Genomic DNA, 12,635 nt, shown 5'->3' on the forward strand with positions numbered 1-12,635 from the left:
CAACCAAAGGTACTAATTTAGCGAATTGCTACAGTATGTGTGATATGAGTTACAAACTAGCACTACAAGGAAGTGTATTCATCAGCAGTAATGACCCTTTTGTAATAATAATAATTGTAATAATAACAATAGCGATAATTATTTTGAAGTTTCAAGAGGGGCAGTTTCAAGAGGGGCATTTAATTGTGTGCATTGTATTTCTTCTTTCATTAAGCGGGCTTGCGGAGCAAGGACCATGCAGAGCATGGCCCTTGCAGAGCAAGGCCCGATTCTAGTAATCTCTAAGTCCTGTTTCTTATTTATTAAGCGGGCTTGCGGAGCAAGGACCATGCAGAGCATGGCCCTTGCAGAGCAAGGCCCGTTTATAGTAATCTCTAAGTCCTGTTTTATTATTATTATTAAGCGGGCTTGCGGAGCAAGGACCATGCAGAGCATGGCCCTTGCAGAGCAAGGCCCGATTATAGTAATCTCTAAGTCCTGTTTAGTTATTATTTATTAAGCGGGCTTGCGGAGCAAGGACCATGCAGAGCATGGCCCTTGCAGAGCAAGGCCCGATTATAGTAATCTCTAAGTCCTGTTTCTTTTATTATTTATTGGTCTTGTGCAGGGCAGCAGTAAAATAGAAAATGGATCTCCTCCTAGGCCTTTCGAGATAGAGACACCGTTCAAACACTAAAACGACCGGCTCGGCTTGGAGATTGCGTATAGTTATAGGCTTCTCCGTGTCTCTTGTCGTTTTCCCGTTTTTGGCGATTTAGTGAAAGCCTGGGTCCCCATTCAAAACCATGGTGGAACCTTCATGAACGACAGTTCCGCCACTCTAGAGATTAGAGTGTAGGAGGCTTTTTCGGTCATAAAACATCAACACTTTCACCTAGAAGTTTAGTTGACGCGTTGTTAGCGAGCTCTATGGGATGTCTCCAAATTGTCAAAGTTTCATCTCCCAACTCCCAATACTTTTTAAATGGCAGGTTTGTAAAAAAAACAGACCTGGCTCTATGGAGAATCCCAGTCTTTCGAAAAGTGCATTTTTCAAGAGATCAGCGCATGTCCCACACGGAGGTCCATTTGTGCCTGAAAAATTTAACCTATAAACTTCATTCAAAGACTGTTAGAGAGATCACAGGCATGACTCCGATCTGTGAAAAGGACACGTGCCAACTCCTTTTAGTTTTTTTACAACGATGTTGTAAAGACAAAAAACTCATTCTCATTTTCTCCCCAGTTTAGAGCTCAATACTAACTGTCTTTCAGTCAATCACAACAGGTGCAGCCAGTGAAGGGTTCCATTTCAACTGTCACTGTCTCAAGATTCTATTCTTAACGAGCAGGTGCGAGCAACCATTCTAGAAGTCTATTGTTCAGCTCTGCAATGCAATCTTGCTGGACTATGCATGACAATTAGCTGCTTGGCTTAGTGGTAATGCATGCCGCTGCATTAGAGATATGGAGGTTGAGGGTTCGAATCCCACCCGAAGCCATGTTGATTTTCAAAATTATATCATATGCAGTGTTCCTTGGCCAACTTAAAATGCCATGTATGTCATTTAGTATGCATGGCAAATGTGCTGGATTACAGATATGGAGGTTGGGGGTTCGAATCCCAGTCAAAGCCATGTTGATTTTCAAAATTATATCATATGCAGTGTTCCTTGGCCAACTTAAAATGCCATGTATGTCATTTAGTATGCATGGCAAATGTGCTGGATTACAGATATGGAGGTTGGGGGTTCGAATCCCAGTCAAAGCCATGTTGATTTTCAAAATTATATCATATTCAGTGTTCCTTGGCCAACTTAAAATGCCATGTATGTCATTTAGTATGAATGGCAAATGTGCTGAATTAGGGATATGGGGGTTGGAGGTTCGAACCCCAGTCGAAGCCATGTTGATTTTCAAAATGATATCATATGCAGTGTTCCTTAGCCAACTTCAAATATCATGTATTGTATGTCATTTTATATCAATGGCAAAGGGGTTGGATTACAGATATGGAGGTTGTGAGTTCTAATCCCGCTCGAAGCCATGTTGATTTTCAAAATTATATCATATGCAGTGTTCCTTAGCCAACTTAAAATACCATGTATGTCATTTAGCATATCCCCAAAACGCAGAGCTACAACACTTTCAAGATGGCTGAATCCAAGATGGCTGAATTGTTTGGCCCATAACTTCTGACTGGGTGGATGGAGTTTTTCCAAGATTTCTTTTAGCTTTGTTTTCTCAATAGTACTTTGTTTCATCTCTGCCCCAAAAGGCAAGCCCGCTTCCAGCATTTTCTGTGAGAATGCATTTCTAGTTTATCTAGCTGTTCTGTGAACTTTGGAGTCAGATGGCAAAAAATCCAACATATGTACATATTGATGAAAATGTTTGTTATTAGCAGTAATGTTTGTACGTATGGGCAGATAACACATAATACAAATAACATTACTTTGAAGTACAAAGTGTCATACTGTCTGTTTTTCTGTGTATGTGTTTAAGAAATAAAACAAACAATGAAGCAGCAAAAGGATGGTTTATTTCTGTAGATACTTAAACAAAACAAAAAATATATTTACATTTAATTTACATATTTACATTACATTTACATCTCGCCCTTGATGGCTGTAATTTTGTGCAGAAGGCACGCATCCACCAGGGCAAAAGTGCCCTGTAGAATTTTTGGGCCCAGCCCATGTGTGGCGAGACTATACGATTTCCAATTGCCCTCCATGGCGCTCAGCAGTTCTGCCAGGGTCTTCCTGCAAATGTAAATTAAAATTCATTGGATAAGATAGAGGAATACAATTGTAATCCATCATCTGAATGGGAGATGCTGGGTGGGACAGGGAGCAAAGTATACTGGGTGATCATTGGTATTGCATGGTGAGTCTGTGTGCATTCCAATATGCACCCTTGCTTCCTCCACTTGTGCTTGTGGCCTCGCCCCGCCTCCTGGCCCCTCCTCCGTGGAGAAAACAATAAAGTTTCCCAGCTGTCAGCCTAGCCACAACAACTTTTTGGGGACTGTTTTTCATTCACCATCCCAATTGCAAATGAGGAAAAGACTTTACAATTGAGCTTTTGCAAGATATTAAAATATAATGCTGTTGTCAGCAATGTCATCATGACATATTACTTCCTGGCACGAGGCCACAAGCACAAGTGGAGGAAGCAAGGTTGCATATTGGAACGCACCCTATGTGCGGTGTGCTTCCCATGACCATCATACTGACAAACACAACTGGTAGTGCAGTAAAAATGTAAACCATTTTATTCTTTTAACTTTCTATTGAAATTGAGCATATTAGCTCAAGAATAAGACCTAGAAGAGGAGAGTATACTGTAGTTCAGCATATTTCTATGTTTCTAGTACCTGCAGTTTTCAGCCTTGGCGATGGCTCCATGGACCCCATCGCCATCCTCCCTTGCGCAGGCTTGGCCGATGGCTTGTACTGGCATGAATTTGGCAGACAGATAATTCAAGTTGTCCGCCAAAGCGGCACATTCCTCTACAATAACACAAAAGTAAAATGTCAGTAGGGGACCTTGAAAATTTCACCTAAAAACAAGATTTCTTGTAGCCAACCTAACCTAGCTTATAGCTTCTATTACAGTTACCTTCTTCTACAATAACACAAAAGTATAATTTCAGTAGGGAGCTGGGAAAAAATCCTTTAAAAATGTACCTTAAAACAAAATCAAATGCTTAGGGAATGCTTACTAAAGCACTGTAGACTCCTCTCTCTGCCTTCTCTTCCTCTTCTTCCTCTGCCTCCTCTGTCCTCTGCCTCCTCTTCCTCCTCCGTCCTCTGCCTCTTGTCCTCCTCTCTCTGCCTCCTCTTCCTCTTGTCCTCTGCCTCCTGTCCTCCTCTCTCTGCCTCCTCTTCCTCTTGTCCTCCTCCGTCCTCTGCCTCCTGTCCTCCTCTCTCTGCCTCCTCTTCCTCTTGTCCTCCTCTGTCCTCTGCCTCCTCTTCCTCTTGTCCTCCATCAATGCTGTCCAGGTCACTGTCACTGTTGTTTGACATCTATGTCACTGTCCTTTCTGGCCTCCGTCTCAGCATCTGCAAATGAGAGACAGGCATACATGTATAGGCCAGTCAATCTAAATAGTTCTTTTGCTTTATTAAGCATGCTTTTTTTCCACCAAAAAGTGTTTTTGGCACATAAAAGTGAAATTCTGCCCACTTACAAACATTATAAAACACATGTAAATAAGGTCTTAAAGCACAATCTTGTGAAACATTCCATTACAATATTACTACTCGCAGACGCACCTTTTCCTCGCAATATTGATAAACCGGGGATTATTGAAAGTTGATAGAATGTTGTTCTTTCTGGCAAATTGGAGCAATAAACAGATCTTGGGCACGTATTACTTTTGGCATTAGCTTAATTGTTGCTGAATAGCTAAACGTTTTACAACGCGTGCAACTTTTACAGGTGCTGAACAAGTGTCGTTTAACTTCACCTACATTGGCAACACCAAAACTTGTCTAACACAAAACGAACACCGGGTACCGAAACTTTGCTCCTCCAGCCACCTCCAATGTATTTGCTTTTTCATTGTCGGTGCCGTTGTCGCTTTCACTTCTCAGATGCTTCTCCCGCGCGCAGGATACGTCAGGGTCGCCAGCTGCGCCAGTTGATGATTTCGGCACAAAAAAAGGTTCAAAATCGCCCCCTCCTGGCCTGGCCCCCAGATCCTTAAATATCACCTGACTTGTCAATTACAGTCATGAGTTTACTGTTAAATTTGTCCTATTTGTTTATACTATTTCTTGTTGATTGATGGAGACTGGGTCAGCAAACGTAATTGCAAAAAGTTATCTGAATCTGAATTGACATATCTGTTTAAGCAAGATTAATTTATTTGGAAAATGTGTTAAATGTGTCTTACGTGACACTGACCAGCCTATGGAAACTTTTCAAGAAAATGGTCTATTGCTCAGTGTTAATCATCAAACATGGTTACATGCTGCCATTCCGACGTACCGTCATTCCGACATTGACGTTAAATTGTCGGAATGCTGATATTTTCTTCAGAAATGAAACGTCCCCTCATTCCGAATTTCAATTTTTCTTTTGTCGGAATGGTGGAATGTTTTTTTTTTTTCTCAACATACCAGCATTCCGACACGTGATTTCAGCACCACACGCGTGGACAGCTCACCATGGAATAATAGGGCTGCACCAGCTGCAAAAGCCAAGAAAAAGACACACGCAAGTCAAGCCAGAATGATCGCACCCACTCAGTAATTTACTGATGATAAGGGGTGATGGCTCGTTGTGTAGCCGATATTTCATTTGCCAGTGTAAAACTGATGCTATTTGTTTTTGTGACAATTGCCTACACCGATAAACAGCGGCTTCCCTATGGTGCTTAACGTACACACACACATAATTGTCTTTAAAATAGAACCTAAATCAAGTCCATTGGCTGAATAATGATCCCCAGGAGCGCAGGATATTTTTTGGGAGAGAGACCGCTCGTGCGTCGGCAGCAATCCAACCCCCCTCCTTTTTTTTTACATGTAAAAAAATAATGATCCCCACGAGCGCAGGATATTTTTGGGGAGAGAGACCGCTCGTGCGTCCCCTCATTCCCCTCATTCTGAATAATGATCCCCAGGAGCGCAGGATATTTTTTGGGAGAGAGACCGCTCGTGCGTCGGCAGCAATCCAACCCCCCTCCTTTTTTTTTTACATGTAAAAAATAATGATCCCCACGAGCGCAGGATATTTTTAGGGAGAGAGACCGCTCGTGCGTCTTAACACTTGACCGAGGTGAAAAGTGAAAAGCTGCCGAAAATAAAAAGCACAAAAGTGACAATTGCCTCAAGTTATTTTACCTTAAACCACTGAGAATGCTGTCAATCAAAATGAAGCCTCATAAGCTGTATTCAGGACAACGCTGGCATTCGGTTCGCTGACAGATGAACTTCAAATGATTTCAGCACCACATGCGTGGACAGTTCGCTGTGCGCCCCCCAGCTGCAAATGCCCGAGAGAGAGAGAGAGAGAGAGAGAGAGACGTACCTACCTGAACCTGGAACATGTGTGTCATGCTTTAAGTTTATTTATTTTGACTTTAAGTTTAAACAAGAGGTGAGAGTGAGAGTTCTTCATTCTGTCTTTTGTTTCTTTATTAGTTTCCTTTGGTGGTGTGTGGTCGTGTTCTTGTGGTGGGCTTCAACATGAATAGCCTACGTTTTCTCTATGGAGGTTGCTGTGCCTATTCAGTGTTGCTTAAAGTAGCCAAATAATATTGACGCTCTCCCCCCTGAAATATTACCACACCCCTCGCGCTTAACTCCGAAAAACAGCGCGTACCCCAACATGCGTGATAGGCCTATACTGCCGTGCAAAACAAGAACGCAGTAACTCAAAATGGTCGATTTTTTTTTTATATATCGGAAATGGGTTTTAAACTACCTCATTTGTCTTGTGTCAAAAAATGGTGGTCCAACACCGTCCTGTTTTGGAGAAAACTCATTTTGAAAGTGCAAAAATGACCAAAAAAAAGTTACTGCTTGTTGTATTAAAGGTTATGTCGTACAAAACAAAAACGCAGTAAGTCGGCGAGTTACTGCTGCACGTTCCAATGGGACTGGTTTGGGAGTAGACAGTAATACTAGCCAAGAACGCAGTAACTCCTGCAGTAACTCCATTTTGTGGCAGTAATACCAGCCAAGAACGCAGTAACTCTGTTTTTTTTGTGGCAAAAAGACACATAAATGTTGTTTTTTTGGGTTTTTTGTGTGCATTAAATTTCTATCCTAAACAAGCATTACCAGGAAGTGTCACCACCAATTTACCGACAACACAGTTGTCGCGCCATATGGGAAACTTTGAAGCCTTTTTTTCTCAGTTTGCAGTTTTCAGAGTTACTGCGTCCTTAGATTGTAGGGCAGTATATGCTTAATGGGGATGAGTCTTCCCCGACTTCAGTTGTGGTTACCACGGAGCATGGATTTTCAGATCAACCATGTGAAAACCCCGGCAGTCCATTATCCAAAACGGAACTTTAACTTCGAATTTAGAACCACGTGTCAAAAGTCCTCGTGCAAAAGCATCTCAAAATCTAACCTCAGCTCATTTTCACAAACACAAGGCGAGTAGTTGAGGTGAGATAACGAGATGGAAACGCAATGTGTCCCTTTCGCGGGAACCCAGCTGAGCGTTTTGGTGCGCAACAGGTTGATAATAACATGATGAAACGTTTTGTTAAAAATTGAGTTTGGTGTGTGGCCTAGACAATTCCAGAAATTAAAAACTGATTTAAAAGGCTGATCATTGCCTCTTAATTCCCACAGTAACAGCCACATTGTATTTGCTGACTTTTAAAAGCGCTTCTCCGCTTCTGTGTAGGCCTACAGTAACGTGACATTAATATCATTGGATGTGGATCTCAGCTGTCCGCCAGCATATGACACTTACATGCATGCTGAAGAACGAACAAGGAAATTGATCGTCATGAAAAAAAACGGAGACTTTATAGGCCTATTCTGTCGCAGACATGGGAATTAATTGGGCATGGGCATGCAACGCCAAGCCAGGATTGAAACACGCAGCTGATAGGATGTACTAAAGACCTGAAGCGAAATGCCAAAGACATGCTCTGATATGTAGGCCTTCCTTTTTACATTTAGCTATAATGAGATTCAGGAAATATTTTGTGTCTTACAAAAACATATAGGACAACCTGTAGGCTACCTCAGTAGGTCGTGGCTTTGTATGTCGGGCATCAGTTCAGAAAGTTTAATAGGCTTCATGCACATATGCACGAGTTCCAATAAATCGCAAAAGTTGAGGAGTTGCAATAAAAACCCTTTACTTAACGTGGCTACAGCATAGTAAAAAATGGTGAAGGTTCTTTTTGAATAGGCATACTTTGGGTGGCTGTTTGGACGACTGGAACATCAGTCTTTAGCCTTGTCAATTTGCGCATGGTGCAACAAGGTGTTTTTGGTTTTGGTTACCGTCAGTGGGAACAACATTATGACCCTCAAAATGATTAATGAATTAATTGCTTTTGTATGAAAGTTCGCCGATATGTCCTCAGTACTGTAGGCATCAGTTGGGTCCTCCGCATTGCGACCGCCGCTGCTGTAACCTGCGCGCCCCTATCTGCACTTAATTGGATGTTTCCACCATTTCCCCCTTTCATAGTGGAGTCCCCCAGTCTTTGTTTTTACTTATCAGTTTCGGTATTTAGGGTACATGTGCCTGCTTATCAGTGTGTCGGTTGGGCGGGTTGCTGTTTAATTCGATGTTTGTATGACCTGAGCTGAATGCATGCAAGCAGAATGTTTGGAGTGTGAAAGTGTTGCGTGTGTTTGTTTGAACTTGGCGTTGTTGAATAAATGTGTGCGAGATGTAGGCCTAAGCTGTCTTCAGAAATTGTTTAAAACATAGCTGCTGTTAAGAACTGTACAAAGTGTCACTTTTGTGCTTTTTATTTTCGGCAGCTTTTCACTTTTCACCGCGGTCAAGTGTTAAGACGCTTAAATAATATATATATCGCGCTCGTGGGGATCATTATTTTTTTACGTGTTAAAAAAAGGAGGGGGTGGGGCGTGGATTGCTGCCGACACACGAGCGGTCTCTCCCCCAATATCCTGCGCTCATGGGGATCATTATTCAGCCAATGAACTTGATTTAGGCTCTATTTTAAAGACAATTATGTGTGTCTGTACCTTGTACTTTGTCAGTGTCACTTTTGTGCTTTTTATTTTCGGCAGCTTTTCACTTTTCACCGCGGTCAAGTGTAAGACGCACGAGCGGTCTCTCTCCCAAAAAATATCCTGCGCTTGTGGGGATCATTATTTTTTTACATTTAAGAAAAAGGAGGGTGGGGGGTGGATTGCTGCCGACGCACGAGCGATCTCTCGCACCATGACCATGGACAGCTCCCCACAAGTGTCGGAATGGTGACATTAAATTGTCGGAATGCTGATACCAAAATGTCGGAATGACGGGATGTCGCAATGGCGTCATGTCGGAATGGTGCTATGTCGGAATGACGAGTGCCCCCCATCAAACATAACACCTACGAACTTCACCTACCTTCTATTTGTATCCCCAACTCCTGTAATAGCAAAGTTGCCAGCCTCTCTCGCTCCAGGGCAATGGGGAGGCACTCCAGGTACCCCTGTGCTCCCCCCAGGATCATCTCTGCGAACTGAAAAAGGAATATTATAATCATATAAAGACATTGTGCATGATTAACAGGCATCAGGCACCATTAATGTAATACTATCTAATAATGCATCCCGGGAGACTAAAATATCTGCATAAATGTACGGTTTGTATTGTAGTAGGAGTCACTTAATGTAACATAACCAAATTTTTACCAGGATGCAGTATACACCACACGACACACTATCTGTCTGTATGCAGTGGTCCTGGGGTACAAGGGTGAAAGGCCCTGGGCAACCTCTGCTGGCAGCAAATGAGCTGTAAGTTTAGAGAAAAACATTGTTAGGAGATGCTTACTGACTATTCAATATTACATCTTACAAAGCAGTACAAAACCAATGTACCTCCAATTCCGCATGATTTTAGAGACATTCTCAGGTTTTTCCCCCAGGGAGTCCACGAAGCACACAGTTTTCAGTACCATATTGCAAAACTATACCGAAAATGGGAAAAGACACGAGCAAAGGTTAAATGAGAATCTGAACCACTCTAAAATCTCTACATGCCTGCTGAAAATTCGTGTTTTAGAACTTGAGGCACAAACGACTAAAAAAAAACACACACTTTACTTCAGCCCCGGGGGCGCAGAAGAGTGTTACATCAGCCCTGGGACCAGGAAAGGCTAAACTGCCCTCAAAAAAGCTATGAAATCGTATTATTTCAGCTCTGGGACCAGGAGAGGCTAAGCTGCATTTAAAAAAAAAAAAAAAAAACCCATTAAAAAGAACACAGCCCCAACTCGCCACCGTGTAATACAATGTGCATTACCGGGCTTTCTTGTTCGCCCGTTAGCTAGCTTAGCTAGTCAGCACTTATAAGGTTACCATGGTATGACAGGCCAGGGCACGTATTGCCAGTTAAGTAACAAACACGATTTATCATCAAACTTGTTAAATGTCTTAATATTTCACAACATAGTTCACCATGAACATACAATTACCTCGAGTTTAACGATTTCCAGCGATCTCCTTGCTCAGTGAGACAGAACTCACGCGCCTTCAAAAAATTTAGATATCCAGAATCCCGCCTCCTGCTGTCTGTGATTGGCCGAACGAGACAACCAATCACAAATGCTTCTGCCCCCAGAACATGTTTTGGTAAGCGAAACTCTCAACTGCTCCGCAGTCCCTGTTGGAATATGGCAGGCTACAACAATATGCATGTCAATAGGCCTAGCTATGGCTAGCCTAGCACTAAAAGAGAAAAGGGTATTTTACCTCGAAATCACCCACAGCTTTTGGAACCGCATACCTCTTCAAGCGACTTCTGTGTCGATGGTTCCCATTCATATCGTCTTTGGGAAATGTACACTGCACACCCGAATGTCTCTCTGTCTTAGTGTTTCCACCGGCGTGTCGATCGGTATTTTTTAAACTAGCAGCCACTGCTTTAGTGTTTCCATGCTGCTGCTGTAAAGAGGCAACCGGTGAAAACTCACATTTACGTGCCTCCTCATCGGCGCGTCACAGCCTGGGTAGGCACAGCGACGCACCATTTCTCCACAACTCCAAAAAAAATTAAAATGCAATGAAAACGTGTTAAACTAATTGTGCTACTTCAGTAGAGCTCTCACTTCTACAACTACTCGATCCTCATCATCTACTGGAGACTGGTCACTCACGAGACCTCACGTGACATGCTTGGCTGATGTGATCCAACCAGAGGACAAGTGTGAAAATAATAATAATAATAATAATAATGATAAAAGTAGACACGTGTTTGCCTAAGGATACAGGTCACATTCAGTCCAGTAGATTGTACACGGTTATACACCATAGGAAAAAAAAAATCCTCTTTACTATTTGTAGATATGTACAGCCATGATATCATGAATCTCCATAGTGCGTAATGTAAGCACGGGTGATGATGTGACGCACTCGGCAATCTACTCTTACGGACTTTTGTCTCGAAAAGTTGGCTTGAGCGGAACGGAAGATATTGGCAAGGTATTGGCTTCACAAAAAACATTCTGCACACATTTCCAGAATACATGAAGAGCTTAGGACACTTCGGTTTGTGTGTGGAGACCCTCAACATACTACGAGGTAAGTGTAATGTAGTTTTGAGGCGTGTAAGCCTTTAAAATGTTGTGTTTTTGAAATGTGTGTAACCGCCGAGATATGATGCCCCCATTCGATCATATTGCATAGCTGATATGGCTAACGAGGCTAACGTAATATTATCAAACTTTCTCAAAATGCATCTTTTTGACTTGATTTTGCTCCAGAGTGACTGTATTTCATCCCAAACATGCAAAAATGAGGCAAACTTGTTCCAACTCCGGATAAATTCTTTAAGTAATTCAAGCTCCCTTAATGTTCTGCAGAAGTGTAATACAAGTGTGATACAAGGAATGGAGCACTTTCATAGTAAGCTGCTTTTGGGTGCCTGAGAACCTTCAAGAAGCAGGAAATGATTACGCTGGCCGGGCTATTACGTCTGAAATGCCCTTTTTTATTATGTTGGCAGGGTTATGACATTGGTGGAAAGTTATTACATTGGTTGGTGTTAAACTTCCCACCAACGTAATAATTTCCTGCCAACTAAATTAAGTTGGCAGAAAGCTGTATATTATGTTGGCAGGAGGTAAGAATTATTAAGGAAATGATTATGCTCGCCAGGCTATTATGTCTGAAATGGACATTTTTATTACATTCGCTGGGTTATTACATTGGTGGGAAGTTATTACGTTGGTGGGTGTCACACTTCCCACCAACGTAATAATTTTCTGCCAACGTAATACTTATTATTAGTATTTTGAACGGGTCAGAGACACACTCACAGCGTTCACCTGAAACCTCACTGTGGCAGGTACCTATCCAATGTTTAACACCAGTCATCTTTGCTATTTGTCACCTATTATTTACCGTGTGTATTGACTGTGTTTTGTCTTGTTACAGCGGCACCAGTTTAGGAGTGTTTGTGCCGGTTTCTTCCCCTCTCTGGTTATGCTACGTTTTCCCAGTTTTAAGATTGTGCGTAAAGTTATCCTCCAAGTCCAGTAGACGTTTTACAACAGACCAATTTTAGCATTTATCTTGAGTTTCCTCTTGCTCTTTCTCTTGTTTCAACCGAGGCTCTGGCAACGCGTACAGTGTTCCCATCTGCTCAATCTGCAGCAAGGGTTTATGTGTGTTACCACAATGTATTTATGCGTGTTTAAATGGCATGCTTAGTTTGCTGTGTCTTATTGCGTGTACGACAGCCACTGTGTGGTTGATGTGTGGCCTTCACATATGGTTGCAGTGTCTTAACCATCTATAGATTAGAACTGGGTTGGGGGGGTCACCTGGTTGCTTTAGAGTAGTGGAGCCTAGTGCATACCTGCCAACCTTTACATTTTTTTTTTTGAGTAGCAATTTATCGCGGCGCGGCAATTCACGGCGCAACAAATACCTACAAGTGAGAAAATGTGGTCAACGCAGCGCGATACCATGGGCCGCCGGCGGGCC

At 42.4% G+C, this 12,635-nt stretch overlaps 2 long non-coding RNA genes across 2 annotated transcripts; both read right to left on the reverse strand.

Annotated features, from left to right (window-relative positions):
• Positions 1-2,570: 2,570 nt before the first annotated feature.
• Positions 2,571-3,759, reverse strand: LOC134447005 (uncharacterized). The gene is made up of 3 exons (XR_010034560.1): positions 3,707-3,759; positions 3,359-3,494; positions 2,571-2,744 (listed from the first exon to the last, which is right to left on the reverse strand). It is a non-coding gene; the product is annotated as an uncharacterized LOC134447005 (long non-coding RNA).
• Positions 3,760-3,786: 27 nt separating this feature from the next.
• On the reverse strand, positions 3,787-9,421 carry LOC134447006 (uncharacterized). The gene is made up of 3 exons (XR_010034561.1): positions 9,339-9,421; positions 9,052-9,166; positions 3,787-4,046 (listed from the first exon to the last, which is right to left on the reverse strand). It is a non-coding gene; the product is annotated as an uncharacterized LOC134447006 (long non-coding RNA).
• Between the last annotated feature and the right edge of the window lie 3,214 nt (positions 9,422-12,635).

The sequence above is a fragment of the Engraulis encrasicolus genome, chromosome 4 (genome assembly GCF_034702125.1).
Source record: "Engraulis encrasicolus isolate BLACKSEA-1 chromosome 4, IST_EnEncr_1.0, whole genome shotgun sequence".
NCBI lineage: Eukaryota > Metazoa > Chordata > Actinopteri > Clupeiformes > Engraulidae > Engraulis > Engraulis encrasicolus.